The sequence below is a fragment of the Dendrobates tinctorius genome, unplaced genomic scaffold (genome assembly GCF_039654945.1).
Source record: "Dendrobates tinctorius isolate UK_male_01 unplaced genomic scaffold, ASM3965494v1 ptg000147l, whole genome shotgun sequence".
Taxonomy (NCBI): domain Eukaryota; kingdom Metazoa; phylum Chordata; class Amphibia; order Anura; family Dendrobatidae; genus Dendrobates; species Dendrobates tinctorius.
Genome location: NW_027361814.1, coordinates 20,200,069 through 20,227,064, shown reverse-complemented (window position 1 = coordinate 20,227,064; position 26,996 = coordinate 20,200,069). Strand labels below are relative to the sequence as shown.

Genomic DNA, 26,996 nt, shown 5'->3' with positions numbered 1-26,996 from the left:
GTGAGAGTAGCGCATTTTAAGTGATCACTTTTATCATTTGCAGCCAATGATTCTCTTGTTGAAGCTCTTCAATAAATTGTTGGTGCTTCTGTTTTCTGCTTCCATTGTTAAGTATGCTAAAAATAGGCAACGCTGAAGAAGAGTGTCTTCTATACAACGTCTCTGTATTGTGCTCGGATCCAGATTCGTGCTCTAAAAATTACAAGTACAATGACAATGAGAGACGTCTCCTTCAGGGTGCTTACATTTTAGCATTGGTCTTGCTGAATCAATTTTAACAGGTTGATGCCTGAAAGACAAATATGATCGGTGACAAATTCATTGTGGCTTGTCCTAGTCATGGCCGGGGGAGTGAATGGCACAGAAAGTGCGGAGACCAGTCTACTATTTCTTATATAGTGCATATTGTTAAACGGATAGATACAATAATTTTGCTCCTTTTCAGAAACAGCGCCACTCCTGTCCATAGGATGCATATGGTATTGCAACTCAGTCTTATTCACAAAGGGATGAGCATCAATACCGGACACAGTCCATGGAAAAGAGGGAACTTTTTTTTCAGGAAAACAAAGCAGAATTAAATTGTGTTGAAATGGCTACCATTGTTAGATTGCTAATGCAGCCTAGGTCAAAAGTCTAATATCATTTCATTGACAAAAAAAGTTTTGTTTTAGTGAAAAATTTCTCTAAGGCCACCTTCACACGGTCAGTATTTGGTCAGTATTTTACATCAATATTTGTAAGTCAGAGCCAGGAGTGGAACAATCACAAAAAAAGTATAATAGAAACACGTCACCACTTCTGTATTTATCACCCACTCCTGGTTTTCTGGTTTTGGCTTATAAATAATGATGTAAAATACTGAACATGTGAATGTGGCCTAAAGCTACAACTACTAGATGTCTGCCATTTGAGTAACTTTCCACTGCCTGTTGTGAATGCTAATCCATCTTTAGTTACAGACAAGCAGGACGGATTAAAAGAACTGGAGAAATGTCCATACAAGCCTGATGCTACCTCTGCGTTTTACCCAGACAGGTCATCCTGCTGCAAATCACCTCTTCACTAGTGATGAGCGAGCATGTTCGCCACTACTCAGTGCTCACTTGAGCATCTCACTGCTCGAGATGCTCGGAGCTCGCCGAGTATTTTCGGGGTTGCTTGTAAGGATCTTGGGTCCCCGCCCTTCATGTTTGGCCCTCTTTAGAGAGCCAATGAACATGCAGGGATTGAATGCCACACACTGTAATGCCGCAGCCATGTTGGTTGTGGCATTACAGTGATTGGCTGGCCGCACAGCATCATCTAGTCTATATTAGACCTGGCACCGCCATGCTCTTCACAGTCTACTACGGAATCAGGCAGTGTAGGAAGAGTTGCTGCTGAGCTAGGGAGAGATTTGCTTGTGTCTTAGTGTAGGTATAGCACAATATATTAGACACATATCCATCTTGCAGCACAGCGACAGACACGCTGTGTAAAGGCTGAAAGCCGGCAAGGAACAGGACCTTGCGTGACGTCACAATCACGTGATAGGTCACGTGATCGGCTAAGGAGCGCTAGAAGGACCAAATTTCCTACGCGTTTCAGAAGACTACAGCTTCCTTCGAAGGAAATTTGGTCCTTCTAGCGCTCCTTAGCCGATCACGTGACCTATCACGTGATTGTGATGTCACGCAAGGTCCTGTTCCTTGCCGGCTTTCAGCCATTACACAGTGTATCTGTCGCTGTGCTGCTGTGTGATTTTGCTAACAAGGTGGACGATTGTCACCGGCTGGGGCATCGTCATTTACCTGCCATCACATTAGGGGGCATTCTATCATTTAACCCTCGATACCAATTTTGGACGTTTTTTCACTTGGATTACAACGGAATACTTCTTCAGCACAAGGACCTTCTGCTTCCAGTGGGAGCAGCCACTCTGTGTATTCAGCCCTGAATTGGGATTACAGAGCACCGTCTGAACATGGTCTTATTCTGATGTTGAAAGGTATTTGTCCGGTTAACATAATTGTGTTTTATCTTAAAACTCCCCTGAGCTTATTCCTTCAGGCACATTAGGGTTTTAATCTTGTCTATTACTTTTTATGGGTATTGTATGTCAAATTTTAGGGTGTTTGTTTTTGAACTTTAGGACACAATTTTTAGTGAAAATATTTATATATTTATAATTACTATTTTACTGTTTAGACAAAGAGGTGGTAATGTCTTTTTACTTGCTGCTTTTGTGTTCCCCACGCAGCGCCCCAAGCTAAGCGATTACCATTTTTACAGATCCATCTCAACTAACAGTCCTTCTGAGGACTAATTCAGCTGCATAAATATCAGTGCTAGGCAGGCAGGCAGTGTATTTGGCAAACTACAGTGCATATCGCAAGAGGGTCCATTCCAGTTCTGTCTCCTGCTGCTGGTTTTACAGTTATTTCTAGACATAGCCCCAGGTATCAGGGGCCAGGAATAATTTTTTTTTGGATCTTAATCCTGATTATTTTCTTAAAAAGCAATCCAGAGAACTCTGTTCCATTTGTTTGTTGGCAATGCATAAAACAGCCAGATCCTTTCCATATTACGGCGCTAAAAATCCATCTATGTAAAACTGTGGTCTGTCCATCACATGGATCAGAGATAAAAAAATTGCACTCAAAATTTTGCCATTTCTGGCCTCCATTTAAATTTTGTTGCAGTGTGTTAGTGAAGTTATTGACACCAGTTTGCTGGTATAAATAGTTACCTACAGCCCAGCTATTTAAAACTGTGGATTTCCGTCACATGGATCAGAGATTAAAATTGCGCTCAAAATTCTGCCATTTCTGGTCTTCATTTAAATTTTGTTGCAGTGTGTCAGCGAAGGTATTGACACCAGTTTGGTTGTAAAAATAGTTACCTACAGGCATCTATTTAAAACTGTGATTTGTCCGTCACCGGATCACATATAAGTTCACTCCAAATTCAGACATTTGTAGTGAACATGGAAAATATTGTTCTCCATTTAAAATTGGCAAGGTGCATGGCAAGGGACAGGGAACTGAACGTGATGGTGATGGTGCTTTCAGAGGTTGAGGCCGAGGTCGTGGGCAAGCTGAAATCATGCCTCAACAAACACCCACATCTTCTCGCCCAACCTTCCTGTCCCAATTACTAGGGGACCGCAGCACACCACTATTGAATCCAGAGCAGTGTCAAAAGGTTGTTGGTTGGATAGTGGATAATGCTTCCAGTCACTTTGCTACCTGTGCACATGAGCCCGGACCGCGTATTCCTCACCCTTCCGAGTGCCCGGAGACAACTGATCTCACACTTGGACACTCCGAAGAGATGTTCACTTTTCCATTTATAGATTCGGGACTCTCCTCCGGTCCACTTGAAGCGAGACAAGAGGAGATCGCATGTAGCGATGCCCAAATATTTGAGCAGCCACGGTCACAGGAAGGCAACGTTGGGAAAGTGTCACAAGAGACAATGATGAAACACAATTGCCAGAAAGTCAGGAGGAGGACCAGGGTGCCGAAGTGGAAGACAAGGTGGTGGATGATATAGTAACTGACCCAACCTGGCAGGAGGACATGCAGAGCGAGGACGCAGAGGAAGGGAGGCGCAGCACCCCAACTGGCAGTAAGAAGCAGTGTGGTGGCTGCAGACAGAAGGCGGGCAACCGTTTCCCGTAACACCAACACGATGGAAGTTGCCAGTTCAACTGCTAGGGTCTTTCTAAGTCTGGTTGTTTTTTAAAGACTCCATCAATAACCCCAAAAAGGCCATTTGCACTACTTGCCATGCCAGCATCAGCAGGGGTGGAAAAACTACTAGCCTGACCACCACCAGCATGATCAGGCACATGACAGTAAAGCACCTGACATTGTGGGCCAAAGCCCAGGGTCCAGGAACAGTGACGGCGGGTGACACCACTGCTTCTTCCGCTTTTGTGCATGCAAGCCAATCCCCTGTCCATGGTGCAGGCAAAGATGCCTCCTGCCCTGCACCTGTCGATCCACATACTCAACTATCACCATCAGCAAGCACGTCCACGTCCTTGTCCCAGTGCAGCGTTAAGTTGTCCATACCCCAGTCCTTGGAATGCAAGCGTAAATACTCAGCCAACGCCCCACAGGCCGCACTACTAAATTCCCACATTTTGCGACTGCTTGCGCTCGAAATGCTGCCTTTTAGGCTCATGGAGATGGAGCTTTCCGCAACCTGAAGGTAACTGCCATCCCAAAGTACTCTGTCCCCAACAGCCACTATTTCTTTCGGTATGCCATCCCCGCATTACACAAACACGTGTCCCATATTAGTCATGCCCTCAACAATGCAGTTACTGGGAAAGTCCACCTAACCACGGACACGTGGACAAGTGCTTGTGGGCAGGGATGGTACATCTCACTGACGGCACACTGGGTTAACATAGTGGAAGCCAGGACCCAGTTAGACCTTGGGATGAAGCACGTCCTCCAGTCATCAAGGATTGCGGGCCCTACATCAATCAGGGTTGCCCCCACAGTCTACAGCTTCTGCACCTCAATTTCATCCTCCTCCTTTTCAGCCTTCATCTCCAAAATAACCACATCAGTCACAAGCTGGGAGCATTGCAGCACTGTCTCAGCCAAGAGGCAGCAGGCTGTACTGAAGGTAATATGCTTAGGTGGCAAACTGCACAATGCTGAAGAGTTGTGGACAGCTCTGAAAGAGCAGGCAGATCTGTGGCTGACACCGATGAACCAACAGCCAGGCATGGTCATGTGTGACAATGGCTGAAACCTGGTGATGGCTCTGAGGCAAGACGAGCTCCCACACGTACTATGCCTGGCCCATATGCTTAATCTCTTGGTTCAGTGATTCCTCAAAACCTACCCGGAGCTGCCAGATCTGCTTGTCAAAGTATGCCACCTGTGTGCCCATTTTAGAAAGTCAGCTACAGCTTCCTCAGCCCTTTTCGTGCTTCAGCAGTGTTTGCAGCTTCCATCTCATCGACTGGTGTGTGATGTCCCCACGCATTGGAACTCTACACTGCAGATGTTGGAAAGGATTTGTGAGCAGTAGAGGGCAGTTGTTGACTACCAGCATCAACAAGGCCATCGGTATTTAGTTCAGACTTCACACAAGACCTCAAGAGTGGACATGGATGTCAGACATGTGTACCATCCTCAAACACTTTGAGGACTCTACCAAGATGGTGAGCGGCGATGATGCCATATTTAGCATCACCATCCCGCTTCTCTGTGTTCTGAAACGCTCTCTGCTCACAATCAAAAAGGATGCATTGTTGGCGGAGCATGATGGGATGGAGCAAGGAACCATACAGAGTGATTGCACAGCCCAGCCGCATCTCATCTCAACGTGGATTGGGTGACAATGAGGAAGAGGAGGAGGAGGAAGAACAGGAGCTAATTTCATGCGCTATAGATGGTACTACCTGCACAACTGTCATACCGTCTGTTCAGCGTGGATGAACTGAGGACAGGGAAGAAAAGGAGGAGAGCATGGTCAGTCATCCTCTTCGTGAGGACACGGAATTCTTGCCTGTTAGCAGTCTGATGTAAGGGGGTACAGAGACTGATACATGTCCCTACCCCCTTACTAATGTCTGACTACTGTATATCTATGTATATGTTCTGTTAATGTATAGCGATATATATAAGTGAGATAGGAAAAGTGTAGTGTTATGATTGAGTCACCGTAGGAGGCAAAAAACAGAAATGCTAGCTAAGTCCTGAAAACCAGAGAAGTTTTGAAACTCAAAAATTTAGATCGATCCCCAAAAAATACATCAGGTGTGGGGATCTTTGGTTCAACAGCATGTGAACGAGCAAGATAGGCGGAAATTCCTCGCACTTCAGCAGCGAGCTGCTCCACACGATCAGACACTTGCTTTATCTCCATTGAGAGAAAAAAAAATTCCCCCTACGGCCTCAGAGATATAGAGGAAAGAATATACACACACCCTTTTTTTTTTTTTTTTTTTAAACACAATTCTTTCCTGCTATTGAGTACCCCAGTATCTGCGGTTTGGAGGGGGATTCTGTTATGATTGAGTCACCGTAGGAGGCAAAAAACAGAAATGCTAGCTAAGTCCTGAAAACCAGAGAAGTTGGCAACTATCAGATTGCAGAGCCCTGAACCTATCAACACAACTAGCAGTAGCCGTGGGGGGTTCCTACGATGACCTAGACCCCTCGATCACAGCCGGAGAGATACATAGGCCTAAAGAAGGAAAGGGGAAATCTAACTGCCCCAGAGCAGACCCCAAAGCAATAGGCAGCCCCCCACATATAATGACGGTGAAGCAAGATGAAAACACTTACACAGACAGAAAGACAGCCTGAGCAAAGACGGGGCCCAAAAACTACCTAGATAGGAACGGATAGGAAGGCTGCTGTCTGCAATCTGCCAAAACCCTATCAGAGACAAAAGCCAACAAGCTGATATAAAAATGGCCCTGAAGCAACTAAGCTTCAAAAACTAAATCAGCACTCAGGTACTTTCAGAAGACAGAGCTCAAGGAACACTGCACACTCCAGCAGGGAGTGGCAGAATCCAAAAAGCAAGAAAAACAAAAGCAAATCTTAGATGCAAAAAGGCAAAACAGAAAACTTAGCTTTAGGAGAGCAGGAATCAGACTGGTGTCCAAGAGTCCACAGAGAAATCACCCGCAGAGCAGAAAGGGCGTAGGCTGCCTTAAATCCAGTCAGTGACTCCACTCAGCCAATCGTCTTCATTAGTCCCAGGTGCCTGATAATCAGGCTCACTACCTTCCTTCACTAGAATAGGGAGTTCACCAGGCCTCAGTGACGGAGGGGAAAATGAACTCACAACAGTACCCCCCCTTGAGGAGGGGTCACCGAACCCTCAACAACGCTACCAGGGCGATCAGGGTGAGCCCGATGAAAGGCACGCACCAATCTTTTGGCATGAATATCAGAGGCAGAGACCCAGGAATTATCTTCCTGACCATAACCCTTCCACTTAACCAAATACTGGAGTCTCCGTCTAGCCAGACGGGAATCCAGAATTTTCTCTACCTCATATTCCAAGTTACCTTCAACCAATACAGGGTCCGGAGGTGCCACCTCAGGCACAACTGGCTCAACAAACCTCTTCAACAAGGCCTTATGGAACACATTATGGATCTTAAATGTGACAGGAAGAGCCAAACGAAAAGAGACCGGATTAATAATCTCCAAAATCTTGTAAGGTCCAATAAATCTAGGCTTAAACTTAGGAGAAGCCACCTTCATAGCAATATTTTTTGATGATAACCACACCATATCACCAATCTTAAACTGGGGACCAATGGTCCTATGTCGATTGGAAAACCGCTGGGCCTTTTCCTGGAAGAGAGATAACTTATCCACCACTTGGTCCCAGATCTGGTGCATTCTCTCCACCACAGTGTCAACACCTGGGCAGGCAGAAGGCTCCACCTGCCCTGAAGAAAATCGAGGGTGAAAACCAAAGTTACAAAAAAAAGGTGACATCAAAGTGGCAGAACTAGCTCTATTATTCAAAGCAAATTCGGCCAAGGGCAAAAATGAAACCCAATCATCCTGATCAGCGGAAATAAAACATCTCAAATACGACTCCAAGGTCTGGTTTGTTCTCTCTGTCTGCCCATTGGTCTGAGGGTGAAAAGCAGAGGAGAAGGACAACTGAATTCCCAACTTGGAACAGAACGTCCTCCAAAATTTAGACACAAATTGAACTCCTCTGTCAGATACAATGTTCTCAAGAATCCCGTGCAAGCGAACCACCTGTTGCAAAAACAGAGGCACCAACTCAGAGGAAGATGGCAACTTAGGGAGTGGTACAAGATGAACCATCTTAGAGAACCTATCACAAATCACCCAAATAACCGTCATTCTTTGAGAGACCGGCATATCAGAAATGAAATCCATTGAAATATGGATCCATGGCCTCCTGGGGACCGGCAAAGGCATCAACAACCCACTAGAGCGAGAACAAGATTTAGACCGGGAGCAAGTCCCACAGGACTGCACAAAATTCCTGACATCATGAGACAAGGTGGGCCACCAAAAAGAGCGACTCACCAGATCTCTAGTACCAAAAATACCTGGATGACCAGCCAATGCAGAGCAATGAACTTCAGACATCACTCTCTTCTTCCACTGGTCAGGAACATACAACTTTCCACTGGGGCAACGCTCAGGTTTGTCCTCCTGGAACTCTTGCAGAGGAAGTCTCAAATCGGGCGAGATGGCAGAAAGAACTACCCCTTCGCCTAAGATGGTGGCAGGCTTGGTCACCACAGGAGAATCAGCAAAGAAACTCCTAGAGAGGGTGTCTGCCTTGACATTCTTAGTTCCAGGAAGGAAAGAGACCACAAAATCAAAATGTGTAAAAAACAAGGCCCACCTAGCCTGTCTAGGGTTCAAGCGTTTAGCCGACTCTAGGTAAATCAAATTTTTGTGGTCAGTGAGGACCACAACTTGATGTTTGGCTCCCTCCAACCAATGTCTCCACTCCTCAAATGCCCATTTCATGGCCAACAGTTCCCTATTCCCCACATCATAGTTACGTTCAGATGAAGAAAACTTACGGGAAAAGAAAGCACAGGGATTCATTTTAGATGTTACCGGATCCTTTTGGGACAACACCGCTCCTGCACCAATCTCAGAAGCATCCACCTCTACCTGGAACGGGAGTGAGACATCAGGTTGCTGCAGAACCGGGGCGGAGGTAAATCTACGCTTCAGCTCCTGAAAGGAAGCAACCGCCTCCGGAGACCAATTCAACACATCCGCACCCTTCCTGGTCAGGTCAGTCAATGGTTTGGCAATACTAGAAAATTTTGCTATAAATTTCCGATAAAAATTAGCAAAACCCAAAAACTTCTGGAGGGCCTTCAAAGAAGTGGGCTGAACCCAATCATAAATGGCCTGTACCTTGGCCGGGTCCATTTCAATAGTTGACGGAGACAAAATAAATCCCAAAAAAGAAATTCTCTGTTCTCCAAAAAGGCATTTTGATCCTGTGACATACAGAGAATTCTCTCTCAAGATCCGGAACACAGTCCGAATATGTTCCACATGAGAATCCCAATCCTTGGAGAAGATCAAAATATCATCCAGATAGATAATCAAAAATTTATCGACAAAGTCTCGGAAAATATCGTTCATGAAGCACTGGAAGACAGAAGGGGCATTAGTGAGCCCAAAAGGCATCACCAGGTACTCAAAATGTCCCTCCGGAGTATTAAACGCCGTCTTCCATTCATCCCCCTGCTTAATGCGGATAAGATTATACGCCCCCCTGAGGTCAAGCTTGGTAAACCAGCAAGCACCTCTGACTCTAGAGAATAGATCCGAAATCAGGGGTAACGGATACTGATATTTAATAGTAATTTTATTGAGGGCACGATAATCAATACAAGGCCTTAAAGAACCATCCTTCTTGGCCACAAAAAAAAAAACGGAACCTAAGGGTGAAGAGGATGGTCTAATATGACCCTTCTCCAACGCCTCCTTAATATAGGACCGCATAGCCTCGTGCTCGGGTACAGATAAATTGAAGAGCCGACCCTTAGGAAATTTAGACCCCGGGTTTAGTTCAATTGCACAGTCATAACTCCTGAGGAGGCAAGGACGCAGACTCATTCTCACTAAATACATCATAGTAGTCCGCCAAATAGTCAGGAACCTCATGCGACTGAGGAGAGGTGGAAAAAAACGGAGCCTCACTAAAGGTACACCGGCAACCCCAACTCACCACAGACACAGACTTCCAATCCAAAACTGGATTATGAATATGCAACCAGGGAAACCCCAGAACAACGGCATCATGCAGACCATGCAACACCAAAAATCTGCAATTTTCTTGGTGATCTGGGGCGACCCGCATGACCAACTGGGTCCAAAACTGAGGTTTATTTTTAGCCAGAGGGGTAGCATCAATCCCCCTCAAAGGGATAGGCGTCTGCAGAGGTGTCAACGGAAATCCACAACGTTTAGCAAAATCCAAGTCCATTAGGTTTAGCGCTGCTCCCGAATTCACAAAAGCCTTGGCGGAAAATGTGGACAGGGAACAGATCAGAGTAATCGCCAAAAGAAACTTAGGCTGAACCCCACCAACAGAAAACGTGTGTGCAAAGCGTTTCTCACGTTTAGGACAAACAGAAATAACATGTGAGGCGTCTCCACAGAAAAAACACAGCTTATTACGCCTTCTGAATTCCTGACGCTGCGCCTTAGACAAAACTCTATCACATTGCATAGGTTCAGACGTCTGTTCAACCGGTGGCAACACCTCTCGTGTAATCCTGCGTTCACGTAAACGCCGATCAACCTGAATGGCTAAAAGACATAGAATCGTCCAGACCAGAGGGAACAGGAAATCCCACCATAGTATCTTTTACGGCTCCTGACAAACCCTTCCGAAAGAGAGCAGCCAAGGCACTATCATTCCAGGTAGTAAGGACCGCCCACCTTCGGAACTTTTGACAGTACAACTCTGCAGATTCTCGACCCTGGTTCAATGCTAACAGGGTCTTTTCAGCCTGATCAATAGCATTAGGTTCGTCGTACAGCAACCCCAAGGCTTGAAAAAATGCGTTCACATTAGTCAGAATAGGGTCATCTGGTTTCAAAGAAAACGCCCAATCCTGGGGATCGCCGCGCAGCAAAGAGATGACAATTTTAACCTGCTGCGCGGGGCTCCCTGACGAGTTAGGCTTCAAAGCAAAAAATAATTTACAATTATTTTTGAAACTCAAAAATTTAGATCGATCCCCAAAAAATACATCAGGTGTGGGGATCTTTGGTTCAACAGCATGTGAACGAGCAAGATAGGCGGAAATTCCTCGCACTTCAGCAGCGAGCTGCTCCACACGATCAGACACTTGCTTTATCTCCATTGAGAGAAAAAAAAATTCCCCCTACGGCCTCAGAGATATAGAGGAAAGAATATACACACACCCTTTTTTTTTTTTTTTTTTAAACACAATTCTTTCCTGCTATTGAGTACCCCAGTATCTGCGGTTTGGAGGGGGATTCTGTTATGATTGAGTCACCGTAGGAGGCAAAAAACAGAAATGCTAGCTAAGTCCTGAAAACCAGAGAAGTTGGCAACTATCAGATTGCAGAGCCCTGAACCTATCAACACAACTAGCAGTAGCCGTGGGGGGTTCCTACGATGACCTAGACCCCTCGATCACAGCCGGAGAGATACATAGGCCTAAAGAAGGAAAGGGGAAATCTAACTGCCCCAGAGCAGACCCCAAAGCAATAGGCAGCCCCCCACATATAATGACGGTGAAGCAAGATGAAAACACTTACACAGACAGAAAGACAGCCTGAGCAAAGACGGGGCCCAAAAACTACCTAGATAGGAACGGATAGGAAGGCTGCTGTCTGCAATCTGCCAAAACCCTATCAGAGACAAAAGCCAACAAGCTGATATAAAAATGGCCCTGAAGCAACTAAGCTTCAAAAACTAAATCAGCACTCAGGTACTTTCAGAAGGAACACTGCACACTCCAGCAGGGAGTGGCAGAATCCAAAAAGCAAGAAAAACAAAAGCAAATCTTAGATGCAAAAAGGCAAAACAGAAAACTTAGCTTTAGGAGAGCAGGAATTAGACTGGTGTCCAAGAGTCCACAGAGAAATCACCCGCAGGGAAGAAAGGGCGTAGGCTGCCTTAAATCCAGTCAGTGACTCCACTCAGCCAATCGTCTTCATTAGTCCCAGGTGCCTGATAATCAGGCTCACTACCTTCCTTCACTAGAATAGGGAGTTCACCAGGCCTCAGTGACGGAGGGGAAAATGAACTCACAACAGTGTAGTACCCCGAATCAGACACTAGATGGGGCACATTAGTGCACATAGTTACTCATGAAGAGCTAGGCATGTTAAGAATAAAGTGTATTCCTGTAGTTAGTTAAGGGCATAGTGCCCGTGCTGGGCGCATAGCTCCATAACGTTAAGCAGATTCCCAGTCATTCGGATTTCCTTAAGGACAGAAGTGCAGCTGAAGCAGCAGCGTGACCGCAGTTGAGAGAAGGATCGTGAGAAGTGGTCCTGGACCAGTACAGGGAAACAGGTCACACATCATGTGCAAATCATTGCATGGGATGGCGCCCTCCGTTCCAGGGTGAAATGGACAAGGGAACTCCCAGGAGTAGCGAGCTTGTACAGGGAGGACGCTGTGTTATTGCAAGAGTTGGTACGACCCAGTAAAGTACTGAAGGATATAGACCAAAGTGTACGGAGTGCGGAGAAAGTGAACTGTGTGGAACCTAATGCTGATGTTGTAACTGACAAGAATGTGCTGCATCAAGAAAAGAGTAAAGTTCTTCATTTTAAGTTTGAAATGGACTCTGTCTCTTATTGTACAACCATGGAAGCTCAGACCGCCCGAAGGGACCCTGATGGTGCAGAAGGTGAATCAGAAGGTATGCTGCAGAGAGGACTTTGTATTCATGTAACGGGAGGCCAAAGCACACTAGAGTCACTTGTCTCAGCCACAACTACAGCCCTGGCCCTCCCTCACACTTGGCATAGTCAGCAGGATCCCACAACCGTGCAGCGTGGGAATGCCGTGAAAGATGTTATTGATATGACCAGAGAGAGTGAAGATGAAGATATTGTGAATGTCACTGAAATGCTGGATGTGACTGATATACTGGACTTGCCTAAAACTTTAAATGTGACTGACATCGTGATGGCAAAGATGGCGGAAGACGGCGCACAAGGGAAGGACAACAGCCCTGATCCCACCCTTTGTGGGCGTCCTGATGGAGAAATGGCGTGAGAAGCATTCTGGCAAAGTTGGTGGCCTAATCCAGGTGCCCGCCCCTGGTGGGTGTGCCGGGGAAGAAGAAGAACCCGCCCTCTACAACCGATTGCTAGGAAATGGGTGGAGCGGCTGGAAGCGACCACACCCTGGAATGGGTGGGGCCCAGAAGAAGACCCTGCATGCTGCTGTGCGGTGTCATTGCGAGACACTGCGTCGGCAGCGATGCACCACTCTTGTACCTGCCACTGCAGGGGCATAGGCAGTGTGGAGTGGAAATGGTGGCAGGAGAAACAGCAAACCCAACCCGGACGAAAGGAGGAAGACGCAGCCTCAACATCTTCAGGAGTCAGGACAGCAGTGGAGGCCGGAACCATTTTGTCTGGAGCCTATTCTTCAACATCATCGGGGACCGGAAATACCGAACGCCTTGGAGGAGCCCGCGCGGGAAGTAAAGGCCGAGCCAGAACTACATCCTTGGGAGCCAGTCTGCGCAGCTACCGCGGAGGAATTCAGCTGTCACGGGACGGATGCGGTCAGACGACGGCAACCGGAGGTGGTGAGTACACCTCAGACCTTGATCCCTGTGGCATGGTCCTCACCTCCACCCTTCACACCGGAAGGCCCTCAGGCCCACTATAGTAACCCGAGTCCTCTGAATCTGTCATCTGGCCACTGTGCTCTGGAGGTCAGGCCTACAACCAGAGTCAGTGCGTGATTGGGTGCCTCCTATTTCCACCAGACAGTGGAGGGCCCATTCCCATCCCCCAGTCAGTCTGCCTGGATTGCAGGCATTATCAAAAAAAAGAAATTTGGGCAGAGTTGCGCCACCAAGGAGGGGGCGCTATGGCTGGTCGTCGCACTGGCGGTCAGCTTGTGCACATAGAAGTAGACAGAGCGAAACATAACCTCAAATACAGTGTCTTTTTTTGGAGGTATATTCTCATTCACCTCTTGACACCCAAACATGGGTATATGCTTCCTGATTTTGGCTATTTGCTGTTATCCTCCTCCTCATCAGAAATGCTTCCAGGGGTCTTCCCCATGCTGTTCCCATGTCATTTGAGCAATTTTCCCATCGATTTCCACAATTTCTAGTCTCTAAAGAACCCCAGAGGGGAGCCGCCGGAAAAATGCTCGCGTTTCCCATAGACTTACATTGGGTTCGTTGCTTGGGTCGAGCACTCGAGCATTCCAATTTGCTCAACCCGGGCAACGAGCACCTGAGTATTTTAGTGCTCGCCCATCACTACTCTTCACATCATACAGTAGTAAGTTGCTGCATTTTTTAATGCCTAGATCAGTCTATGTCTGCACATCAGTCATCCACGTGTTATGCTCAATTGCCTGATTGTTTTATATAGTAGATTAGCTGTGCAATTTTCGCTTCCGCTCATCCTCCTACTGTAGATTTGTTGCAAAAGTTTTCTGTTACCCTTCACATATTTATTCAACTTGTTTCCCAGCTTTCCCACTACCTTGCATTCCATTTATTATATACTGTATTTATGCAAAAGCATAGATAGATAATAGATAGATAGATAGATAGATAGATAATAGAAAGAGATAGATAGATAGATAAATAGAAATAGAGAGATAGATAATAGAAAGATAGATAACACATAGATAATAGATAGATAGATAGATAATAGATAGATAGAGATGGAGATAGATAATTGATAGTGAGATAGATAAATAATAGATACAGTAGATAGATAGATGATAGATAATAGATAGATAGATAGATAGATAGATAGATAGATACAGTAGATAGATAGATATATAAATAATAGATAGATATGATATAGATAGATAGATAATTGTTAAAAGTAAGGGAAAGAGAGGCGTTCATACTCATATTGCTGGACAGCTCAGCCAGCACAGCAAACAGAACAGGTATTATGTTATATACAGGATCCTGCAAATGTCGTTCCGTAAAAAAAAATCCCACCCATGAATGTTCATTTTTATGTCCGGAATAGTTTTATTTGAAAAATGTAGGTTTGTTAAAAACAAAACGCATGAACTGAGCAGCCCAGTAAGTGACACGTCGCTGGAGTCAGGGTCTCTGTCTCTACATTGTGCTGCTCTTAGATTAGATGGCAAAAACCCGGTGGCGGATTCCTTTTAGAATTTAATGTTCTAGTCCTGGATAAGACCTGAATTGATAAACATCGCCTTTTTTCTCTCTTTCCAATGGAGCGAGATGCGTTTCTCTAGCTAATAGTTAATGCTTTCATTACTTCCAGTTTAAACAGGTTGCGACTGCAACATAACAGCGCAATTTTGTTATCAAGGTTTGATTTGTAACGTAATAATAATCACACACCTGCGAACGTTTCACACGGATGAGGGATCTGAAGAACGTCTTGTGGCGTGGGAGTCGAAGGAGACTCGAGCTCGGCTCTGACGCAATCCTTATTTAGGCAGATTTACGCTGTCGGAGGGGCCATGGTGCATTAGGCTCCACACACAGATCGTCGCTCTGAAGCAGCACATGGCATTGGCCCGCCACAGCGTGAAGTGCTATCAGGATGTGATAGAACCACACTGACTCTTTTCATCTTGACAGGCCTGTGTGTGACATGCCATGTTCTGAAGGAATTACTCCACTCCGAGATCTTCAATGGGAACATTAGCGGCGAGCGTGGAGCCATTGTATAAAACATTCATTCGAATTCAAAGAAGATTTTTGTGTCATATGGATTTGGCTGGATGTCCTTATTTCTGCAAAATATAAATGCTTCCTCCTTGACATTGCCCGCATGTTCTAAGCCGTAAGCCTATGTGCGAACAAACCGGAGGACGACAAAAGACTCGTATTCATTCTTATCTGGAGGGATGACAATGGCTGCTTAATTGATCCCCTGTTATTTTTGGAACTTACCCTGACTGGTTTAGACAGCAAGCAAGATGACTCTGCAGGGTGATGGGGCTTTGTAATGAACGGTAGTTCCCTACAGTTGCAACCCACAGAGCTCCATGTCGGGAACCCTATTGTACAAGCCTACCCCCATTGTTCAGTATTTATCACAGTCTAGGCAAGCATTTTTCAGTGGGAGGTCATGGGAATAAAAAGCTGATTAAAGGGAATTGATTGATTTCTGAAATGCCATAAACTAAAGGGTACTGCCATAGAAAATATTAAAACACCTCCTTACTTACCCCAGCACCTAAGTTTAAGCTCCACGCTGACCGTGGGCATACTCAAACGTTGGATATGATTTACCCACTTGACTTACCCCTAGTAAAATAGCAACATTTATACTAACCACAGGTGCCAGCGCCATTCCTGTGGTGCCACACTCCATCTTCCGGGGACTACATGACAATTTTATGTCACATGATCATTGCAGCCAATCAGCACTGGCTTCACTCTCTCCACCATTGAACAGATCAGACATCAGGAGGAAGTGAGCGGCTCAAGCCAGCTCTGATTGGCTGCAGGGATCGCATGATAGACAAATGTCATGTGATCACCAGGAAAGCCAGTACCGAAACCGCTAGAACAGTGCCGACACCAGAGGTGAGTATAAGTGTTGCTATTTTACTGGTGGCAAAAATACTGATGGAGAATGAGTTGTCTGAGTAATGGACAAATCCTTTAAGTCCCCTAATGTCTACTGAACTAGCCAATATTGGCAGGCTCATCCCACAGTCTAATGAGTATAGAGGCCTCCTAACTCGACCCTGACAGATGATGTCAAGGGAGATAAGGATCCGGCATGTCCGATTACTAACTATTGATGCTTTTGTTCTTAGTTTGGCAGTGACTCTCTAGTAGCCAACAGCTATCTATTGTGTCTGGGATCCCTTAGAGTTTTGTGATCCTTAGTAGTTTTCTGTCTTCACTTCTGTACTTTCAGAGCACTCATGTTAGAAGGAACACTTCTTCACAGTTGTGGCCTATTGTGTGCAGGTGCTCAAAGGGTCCAGCGCATGTGCAGTTACAGCCAATAGAATGTCAAGTATCAGTGTCAGTGTAGTATCGGTGCAGAACACTTTCAGTATCTCCGGAGAAGAAAAGCAATCAGGAAAAAATGATGTGGGTAAATCACATGGCCGGCCACCATCATGTTGAGAGCTACAGAAGTAGCGATCACCCCATCCAATATTCACCCATTGGCATCAGCAGGCTTCAACATGGGTGTTGCAGTAAAAAAATGAGGCATGTTCTATGAAGATACACTATAGTCTATTGCATTCTAGAAATTTCAAGTAGAGAAGCATAAAAATGATTAAAGGACCGAGTGATACTCCTATTGTGTCATTAATAAGTGAATACAAACTTTTAATGTCTCATCTTTTGGTTTTCATTGACTGTACACATGTAGTCAAATGTAGATTTAACTAACACTACAGGTGACAACAGACAAAAGTCTCTCCTCATTAACAGTCAACTAATTAACATTTCATGGTAGTTCCTGGAGAAGAGGTGAGGAACAGCCCTGAAATGTGTTATCTAGTTAACAGCTAATAAATAGTTACATATGCAAGAGACAACACATGTTGTATCATCAACGCAAAACAAAAAGGTGAGAACATTATTGTAGGGGGTCAGCCCCTGCTAAGAACTGAATTACACTGTGACTTTAAGAGACATTGCTTCCCTATGATTTGTGTGCACTTGGACTAGTCCTTTCTCCCTTGCAGGTTGCTGTGTATTGGTTTTGAACAAGAAGCAAGAAGTGTTTGTTCAGGAAGTGAAGAAAGAGCCTCGTGCCTGTGAAAGACTGGAAATACAATAAGTGTGTCCTAACAAAGAGAGACTGGTAATTGTACTAACGGCTTCAAGTGAGGAGATAGTGCCCAGTTACCGCAGGATCAATGTCAGAAGGAAAGAGTCGCATTGTATAGCCAGGTAGTTCTCCCTGAACACCTGTAACCTGAGAGGGGACACAACTCGGTGGAACTAGTCATCACTCAACATTGACAATGGGAATAAGACTTGCCCGGATTTGGAAAAAGACAGATTAGTTAACCTGAAGGAATAGCTCAACACAACAAACTTTGTTCTACTACATCAGGACCAAGCAGCAGCAGCTTCCAGACCTTCTTTTAAGTGCTACAGGTCTGGAGTGTACATCGGTGTTCAACAGCATTAGGGTATAAAGCAGGCTTCTTTAGCTAGCCTGTAGCAGTATTGTCCAATTATTGGAAGCCAGGTAGGAAGTTATAATAGAGTAGTTTTATACTGTTTATATTAAGCTTTGCATTGCCATTGCTGGATGGCAGCTTGTGTGACACACTCCAGCTATCTCTCCTTGTATCTGTTATTATGATTATCATTTTAATAACTGTTAGTCTAATTTTCCAGCATATAATCCTGTGTCTTTCAATAAAGCTGGTGTTTTGCTTCTGCCTCCTCATTTACTGTACCATATTTGAGTCCTGCCCGGCAGTGTCATCCAGGCACGCTACATTATCATTCTGAAAAACTGTCAATATCCATTTAGCAATGCCACATTTTGGTAGTTTTTTTGTTTCGGTGGTTTATTTATCTAAATGTGGTTTCATGGGGAATGAAGGACACAGATTTTGGCAAGTCCAAAAGCTTATGCATGTAAATAAAATCTTAGACCCTGTTTACAGTGCGCATCTGCAGTCCGTTCCTGTTTAAGTGAACATCTGAAAAGACAGACACAATCATAAAAAAATATAAATGGACTTTATTTTAGCTTTGTTTATGTCGTAGCACCCTGTGATCCCATTGGGCATTTGTCTGAATCCTGATTATAGGGGAATGTAGAGGAAAAACCTAAATGCATCGCAGTAACGCAACATGAACAGGGCCTTAAAGGGAATCTGTCACCTGAATTTGGTGGGCTATTTAAATGACATCTGTCCGGTCCGATGGGAGGTGTTTCCTATCCATTCCTCCTCCCCATCCTTGGCAACCATCTGCAATATTTTCTGAAATTTGAGTAGGTGTACGCCATAGGCCGCGCGTATGCAATGCAATCTTGCCTCGCGCATGCGCAGTATGCTTTGCCCAACTGCGGTCAAAGCCTAAAAGCATTACTGCGCATGCGCCGGTTAACTGTGTCCCGGAACACAGCGTAATACTTCCGGGACATAGTTAACCAGTGCTTGCGCAGTAATGCTTTTAGGCTTTGCCCACAGTTTGGCAAAGCATACTGCGCGTGCGCTAGGCAAGATTGCATTGCGCATGCACGGACTATGGCGGACACCTACTCAAATTCCAGAAAATATTGCGGACGGCGGCCAAGGATGGGGAGGAGGAATGGATAGGAAACACCGCCCATCGGACAGGACAGAAGTCATTTAAATAGCCTACCAAATTCAGGTGACAGATTCCCTTTAAAAGAGATATGGTCCCCAAATTAGATTTTCCTATGTTAGGATTATACATTTTATTTATTAGACTGGGTTCAGATGATCATATGCAAAATTTTTCATCTGCATTGTCATCTACATGCCATCTTTTTGTCCATATCTTACGTTCATATGACATCAATATGACATCTGTATTTTACATCAACAATTTAATAAATATAAGACAAAATCCAGTTTTCTAGGTTAATAACTGCAATGGTACAATAAAAAAAAACATAAAAACATGGGGGATGTATTTCAGCTCCTGGTAAAAAATAGTTTCTATATTCCATTATCAATGTTAAAAATGACATCCAAGGCAATTGAATGAAAAGCGATGAGTTTCGAACATACTCCAATGTTCTTTGTCAAAGCTTTGACCAAGAAAGTCGGCGTACGTTCGAAACGCGTCACTTTCCATTCATTTGTCTTGGATGGCATTTTTGAGAATTATATGTAATAAAGAAAATATTTTTTTTACCAGGAGCCGGAATACATCCTCCCATGTTTTTTTCCTACTTGCTGCATGAAAAGTCGGACCGTGTCGTTCTGTGCACACTGGACTATAATTATTGATGAGCTTCCATGCTGTTACTCTTACCATAAAAAACACATGACATACGGATGGTAACCTGTATGTGATCTGTGGTTTTTTTTTGCCACCCATTGAGTTCTAATGGATGAGCCTGATCCTAATTATGGATCAAAGTAGCGCATGTGTGATTATTCACACTTGAACCATGTGAAAAAAGTGTTCATATGAACTACCACGTTGACTTTCAATTTTTTTTGCGCTGTATGCTTGCATTTGGATGTTTAATATGCTCGTTTGAACAAGCCCTTGTGCATATCACTTATGTACAAGTAGAGTTGAGCGAAACGGGTCGGTCAAATTCATAAGTTGCCGACTTTCGCTAAAGTTGGGTTTCATGAAATGAAACCCGACCATAGCATGAGGTCGGCCATGAGGTCGGTGACCAGAGCGTCAAAGTCACGTTTCAAATGATGTTTCCAGCGCCCTTTTTCAGCCAATGATGGAGGACGCACACTGTGGGCAACGCGATGACATGGGCATCAGTCACCACCATCTTTGAGAAGGGCATGCAAGTGATTGGCTTGCTTTGTGTGGCGTCACAGGGGCTATAAAAGGGCGTGCACGCCGACCGCCATCTTACTTCTGCCGATCTTAGCATAGGGAGAGGTTGCTGCTGCTGATTCTGAATAAGGGAGAGCGTTAGGCAGGGAAGAAGAAAAAAAAAACTGCTTCTGCTGTTAGCGATTTCCACTTACAAAACAACAGTTTGTGTGCAGTGACAGGGGAGAATATATTTTTGTGCATCAGCTCTGTTGGTTATTAGGCTGCCATATAAGGCTCCCTGATAGCTGCATTGCTGTTTGCACACTGCTGTGCAAACTGCTTTTTTAAAAGCAAAAATACTTTTCTTCCTCTTTTCTGCACAGTTACCAAGCGTTCATTTTTACACCCTTTTGTGTGTGCAGCAGTCCTGCTTATTAGGCTGCCTGCGTCCATACTGGGACTGAGAGCATCATTGTCAGCGTCCTCAAATCTATAGTGAGATCCAAATTCTCACCAATCCTATAGACACTCTCCATCTTGTCATACACCATCCAATTTCAGTCTGCTACATTGAGGTGTAATCTCTCCTGGGCCAGAGACAATAGTTCTGCGTCCTCAAATCTATAGTGAGATTCAAAATCTCACCAATCCTATAGACACCCTCCACCTTGTCATTCACCATCCAATTTCAGCCTGTGACATTGAGGTGTAATCTCTACTGGGCCAGAGACAATAGTTCAGCGTCCTCAGATGTCTAGTGAGATCCAAATTCTCACCAATCCTATAGACACCCTATACCTTGTCATACACCATCCAATTTCAGCCTGTTACATTGATGTGTAATCTCTACTGGGCCAAAGACAATAGTTCTGCGTCCTCAAATCTATAGTGAGATTCAAATTTTCACCAATCCTGTAGACACCCTCCACCTTGTCATACACCATCCAATTTCAGCCTGTTATATTGAGGTGTAATCTCTACTGAGCCAGAGACAATAGTTCAGCCTCCTAAAATCTCTAGGGAGATTCAAATTCTCCCCAATACTATATACACCTTGTACCTTGTTTTACAGTACCATATAGCTGGTGGTATTTTGAGTACATTTTCGCAAAAATGAGCAAGTATGGTGGAAGACGCCATGGAAGTGGGCGGGGGTTGCCAGCTGGTCCCGATGGTGGTGGTGGTGTTGCATCTGTTGGTAGTGGCAAAAGCACAATAGCACCTAAGGCAGGAGTTGTTGAGCCTCCGTCATCGTCTGGCTCCACAAGGCCTCGAAGGCTCTCTTTTCTGGGAGTAGGTAAACCACTTTTAAAGCTGGAGCTTCAGGAACAAGTTTTGTCTTACATTGCTGACACAGCCTCCAGCTCTCTCGCCTCTTCTTCTGAAGTTTCAAAAAATAAAAGCACTGAGCCGTCATTGGAGGCTCCTGGTCAGGAGCAACACCTTTCCTTGTGTCCTTCACCCCTACCAAAAGTGAAGGATGTGGCAGGCCACACTACCGATTACTCCATGGAGCTCTTTTCACATACCATGCCTGGGTTAGCAAGTCAAATCGTGAATTCCCCAGTCCAAGATGAATCTGACATGGAGTGCACTGATGCACAGCCACTGTTAGATTTTTCTGCTGGTACATTCACTCAGAGCACTACATTGTCCTCGCAGTGCACTGAGGCAGAATCAGACCCTGATGAATCTCAGGTGCCCCTTCCCACATACTATACCACCTTACACGGTGACACAGAGGAAGGTGCACATGACATTGAAGAGGAGGTGATGGATGACCCAGTTGTTGACCCAGATTGGCATCCATTGGGGGAAGAGGGTGCCGCTGCCAATAGCTCAGAAGAGGAGGAGGAGCATCCGCAGCAGGCAATGACATCGCAACAGCTGTTATCTGGCAGGACCGTAGCAGTCCAAAAACGTGTTACAAAAACCAAAAGAGTTGCAGGACAGCTTGGCCAGACGGTCAAATTAGTACAGCGTGCAAGGTCTCAAAATGTCTTCCATAGTAGGAAGAGTGCAGTGTGGCACTTTTTTGAACAAAATCCTAATGATTAGGCAAAAGTTATCTGTAAGAAGTGCGCAAAGACCTTTAGCCGATAGAAAAATCTGAGAAATTTGAATACCAGTTGCATGCTTAGACATTTAACCACCATGCACTTGCAAGCGTGGACGGACTACCAATCCTCACGTACCACATGTGCACCTGCTCCGAATAAAGGAAGTCAGCAATGCTACATCACTTTCCCCACTGTAAGCCCACCGGTTAGCACACCACCAGGAGCAAATGTCGAGGTGTCATCGCAAGGGCAAAGCAGTCATGGAATCACAATGTTATTGCTACGAAAGACTGAATCTAGGCCATCAGCAACACCACCAACACATCACCATCACCAACCCTCTCTCAGTCCGCCATGTCCACCGCTAGTTCCACCATATGCAGGTCTCAAGTCCAGCTCACCTTACCAGAGACTATGAGTAGGACAAGAAAGTACTCATCCGCGTACACCGTCTTTGAACGCCCACATTGCCAAACTAATCTCGTTAGAGATGATGCCCTACCGGTTGGTTGAAAGCAAAGCTTTCCGTGAGCTCATGGCCTACGCAGTACCACGCTATGACCTACCCTGTCGGCACTTCTTTTCGCGAAAAGCCATCCCAGCCCTCCACGTGCATGTGAAAGACCGCATTGTCCATGCACTCAAGCAATCAGTGAGTGGAAAGGTGCCCCTCTCAACAGATCCATGGTCCAGTAGGCATGGCCAGGGCCATTACGTGTCCATCACTGCGCACTGGGTTAATGTGGTGGATGCAGGGTCCACAGGGGACAGCCGCGGTGGGTCTGTGCTGCCTAGCCCACAGTATAGGAAACAGTTGGCTGTAGGCGTTCGACCCTCCTCCAGAAGCGAAAGCTCATCCACAGAGCGCAGTCGCACGAGCACTCCATCTGCAGCTGCCAGTGTTGCACATGAGGTGTCCCACTATCGAACAGCTAGTGGTAAGCGTCAGCAGGCTGTGTTGAAGATGATGTGTTTGGGCGACAACAGACACACTGCGGAGGTACTGGCCGACTACTTTCAGCGACAAACTGAGTCATGGCTGGGCAGTCTACATCTTGAGGCAGGCAAGGTAGTTAGTGATAACGGCCGGAATTTTGTGGCAGCCATAGCCCTTTAAAAACTCAGACACATACCTTGCCTGGCTCACACCTTGAAACTGGTGGTGCAGTGCTTCCTAAATAATTATCCGGAGTTAACACCCCTGCTCCATAAGGTGCGAAGACTGTGCTCGCACATCCGCCAGTCTCCCGTACACTCCAGTCGTATGCAGAAGCTGCAGCGATTGCTCCACCTTCCCAAGCACCGCCTAATTATCGACATTGCAACAAGGTGTAACTCCACCCTGCACATGGTTCAGAGGCTGGCTGTAATTCATTTATAGGAGGATACACCGGCAGGCAGTTTGCAGGCAGACATGGAGTTGTCTGGTGTGCAGTGGTCAAAGCTGAAAGACCTCTGTAAAGTCCTTCAGTGTTTTGAGGAATGCACACGGCTGGTAAGCGCAGACGACGCCATCATAAGCATGAGCATCCCACTTATGCGTCTGCTCATGCAAACTTTGATGCACATTAAGGAGCAGGCGTCTGCAGCCGAGGAGGAAGAGGAGGGAAGTCTTGATGACAGTCAGCCATTGTCTGCTCAGGGAAGTCTCGTGGACGAGGTGGAGGAAGAAGAGGAAGAGGAGGAGGAGGATGATGGGGATGATTATTTTGGGGAGGAGGATGCTTCTCAGGGGGCAAGAAAAAATGTTGGTGTGGCAAGGTCAGGTACAGGCTTTTTGCGTGACTGGAGGGATGTGGATTTGCCAGAAAGTGCTCCTCCACCCAGCACTCCCACATGTCTGATTATGCCTTGCAGATCCTAAAAAGGGACCCCCGCATTGCCAAAATGATGAACGATGACGACTACTGGTTGGCCAGCATCCTGGATCCATGCTATAAAGGCAAATTCCAAAACATCATGCCACAGGAGAACCTAGAGCTAATATTGGCTAACAAACAAGCAACTGTGGTAAACCGTTTGTTTGAGGCATTCCCAGCACACAGCGGAGGTGATGTTTTTCCAACGAGCCGTAGGGGGCAACATGGAAGAGGTGTTTGTGGTGCACACAGCCGAAGTGGCGTTGGACACAGGGGTTTCATGACCATGTTGTGGACTCACTTTTCAAGTACCGCTCACACGACTTGTAATACTGCATCGATCGAAAGTGACAGGAGACAGCAGTTGTCAACTATGGTAACAAACTACTTCTCCTCCCATATCGATGTTCTCCCTCACCGGTTATTCCCCTTTGACTATTGGGCCAGTAAACTTGACACCTGGCCTGAATTGGCACAATATGCATTACAGGAGCTCGCTTGCCCTGCTGCTAGTGTGTTATCTGAACGAGTCTTCAGTGCTGCTGGATCAATCCTGACAGAAAAAGGACCCGTCTGTCGACCCAAAATGTTGATGATCTAACCTTCATTAAATTGAACCATGCATGGGTTTCAAAGGATTTTGTCCCACCCTGCCCTGCTGACACGTAGGTTGCCAGAAAAATGGCTTGCTTTTGTCCTCCTCTTCCGCGGACTTCTCCAATTACTCCATTTGCAGCTGCTGAATGTCCAACATCAACATATGCCAATTTTTCCACCTCCCTAACTGGGCTGCCTCCCCCCACTGGGCCAGGGTCACCACCTGGCGCACGCACCCGTGTGAGTGCCATTGCCCTGGACAGGTGGGTGGGCACACTCTTTGACAACGGCACTGGCACAAGGTCCCTCATAGTAGAATCAAGTGTCTCTGATGGTGGGGGTGCACACCCGCCGCCAGACACCCCGGTGTACTATGAGGGGCCCTGTGCCAGTGCCGTCGCCAACGAGTGGGCCCCCCTGCTTGCTCAGGATCACAGCACTTGCAAAGTTGAAATACTTACCTCTCCCTGCTCCACCGCCGTGACGTCTTCCGCGTTTCCTGACAGTGACATTCTGGTCAGAGAGCGCGATGACATCACGTCTGTACGCCCTCTGCCTAAATAGCCAAGTGCAGTGAGATGGAAGATGGGGATGACGAGGAGTGCAGACTAGTACAGGGATTCCGATACAAACCAGACAGGCCTAAATGCATCTGCACTAATACAGGGTGCAGCGGACCCAAGTAAAATGGCAGCTGCACAGGTGCATAAATACCAAGTGAAACAGCCAGCCTACTATCAGGGATTGGCCGCGTGGTATACCAGTGCAGAAGAAATAATCCGCATGTGGCAGTGTTCACACAGGGAATGCAGGGCTTCTGGTTCACAACCTCTTAGTAACACCATATAGTGGGGCTGCCCAGTGCCAACTAGAATGCATCCCGTGTGAACAGAGGCCACAAGTTTGCAGAACCATTTGGGCGCAACTGCACCCTGAAAGAAATATAAAAAGTGCACAAAAAAGATATCAATATATGTGAGGTATTGGTTGATATTAAGGCCTTAACACGGAAGCTGGCAAACTGTGTTACAGGGATTCCCTAGCGAGGAGACTTATTTAATTGTTTTCAATGTTGGGACAGCTATTTTTGGGGAGCACTATACTCTGGAGAGTGATATATGAGGCCCACCATACACTGGAGCATTCCAAAGGTGGACATCAGACACTGGAGCAGCATTTACAGGGCCCATTATGCAAAGGAGCATTAGAAATGGGGCCCATTATATATGGAGTATTATTTGGGCCCATAACACAGTGGAACTTCATCCATGGGGACCAACTTATACTGTAGCATTATGTGGAGCTCATCATATACTGTTTCCAACATTATATGGGACCAATGATTCTGTATGGAGAAATATATGGGCCTCATTACTCTGTATAGCGCACTATGCGGTGGCCATAATACTGTATGGAGTAATATACTGTCCGTTTTTGGAGCTATTGGAGAATTTAAAATGGATATCAGTCATGAGATGTAAGAAGTGAAGTATTTTTCATTGTACTATACCGCTATTTCTCTGCCGTATCAGAGGATCATGAATTGTGGCATGTGTTAAAGGAGCCCATTGACACTCTTTGGCCCTGGGCCCATGAAAATCTGGAGCCAGCCCTACCCCCCCCACAACTTTAGCCAAATAACCCCCAGTTTTCAATGCCTAACTATTATTATAAAGTAAATTAAGGTTGACAAGCTTAAGTAATAAGAATTGATGTTTTTGGCATTAAAATGGGCACTGTAGGTGTGTTTCCTGTCCTCCACTCCCTGCCGACCTTGGTTCCCCATTGACTTGCATTGGGTTTCGTGTTTCAGTTGGCCTTCAACTTTTCACGATAATCGGCCGATTTCGTTCGACCCGACTTTTGAGAAAGTCGGTTTTCATGAAACCCGACTCGACCCGAAAAAAGGCAAAGTCGCTCATCTCTACCACCAGCTATATGGTACTGTAAGGCTATGTCCCACGTAGCGTTTTATTCCGGACTCTAAAAACCGGACTCCTTCCCAGAAATCGCGCGTTTTTTTCCGCGCGATTTCACCGTGATTTTACCGCGATTTTGCCGTGATTTTCGCGTGCGATGTTCAAGCACTTTCCAAGCGATTTGAAGCATCGCTTGGAAAGTGATTGACTGGTTGGTCACACTCGTCAAACAAAGTGTTTGACAAGTGTGACCAGGTTTTTACTATTGAGGCCGCCTATGCGGCATCAATAGTAAAAGATAGAATGTTAAACATAATTAAAAAATAAAAAAATCGGGGTATATTTACCTTACGGCGTCCCGCGCTGCCATCCCGGGCCTCAGCGTTCCCAGTAATGCCTTGCGAGA

The 26,996-nt window shown here is 45.8% G+C and overlaps 1 protein-coding gene and 1 long non-coding RNA gene across 8 annotated transcripts in view; one reads left to right on the top strand and one right to left on the bottom strand.

Annotated features, from left to right (window-relative positions):
• Window positions 1-26,996, bottom strand: part of ADGRA1 (adhesion G protein-coupled receptor A1) — a 1,190,508-nt gene that overhangs the window by 51,091 nt on the left and 1,112,421 nt on the right. The window lies entirely within an intron of this gene.
• Window positions 15,839-18,110, top strand: LOC141049770 (uncharacterized). Its single transcript, XR_012220435.1, has 2 exons — window positions 15,839-16,267; window positions 17,395-18,110. It is a non-coding gene; the product is annotated as an uncharacterized lncRNA (long non-coding RNA).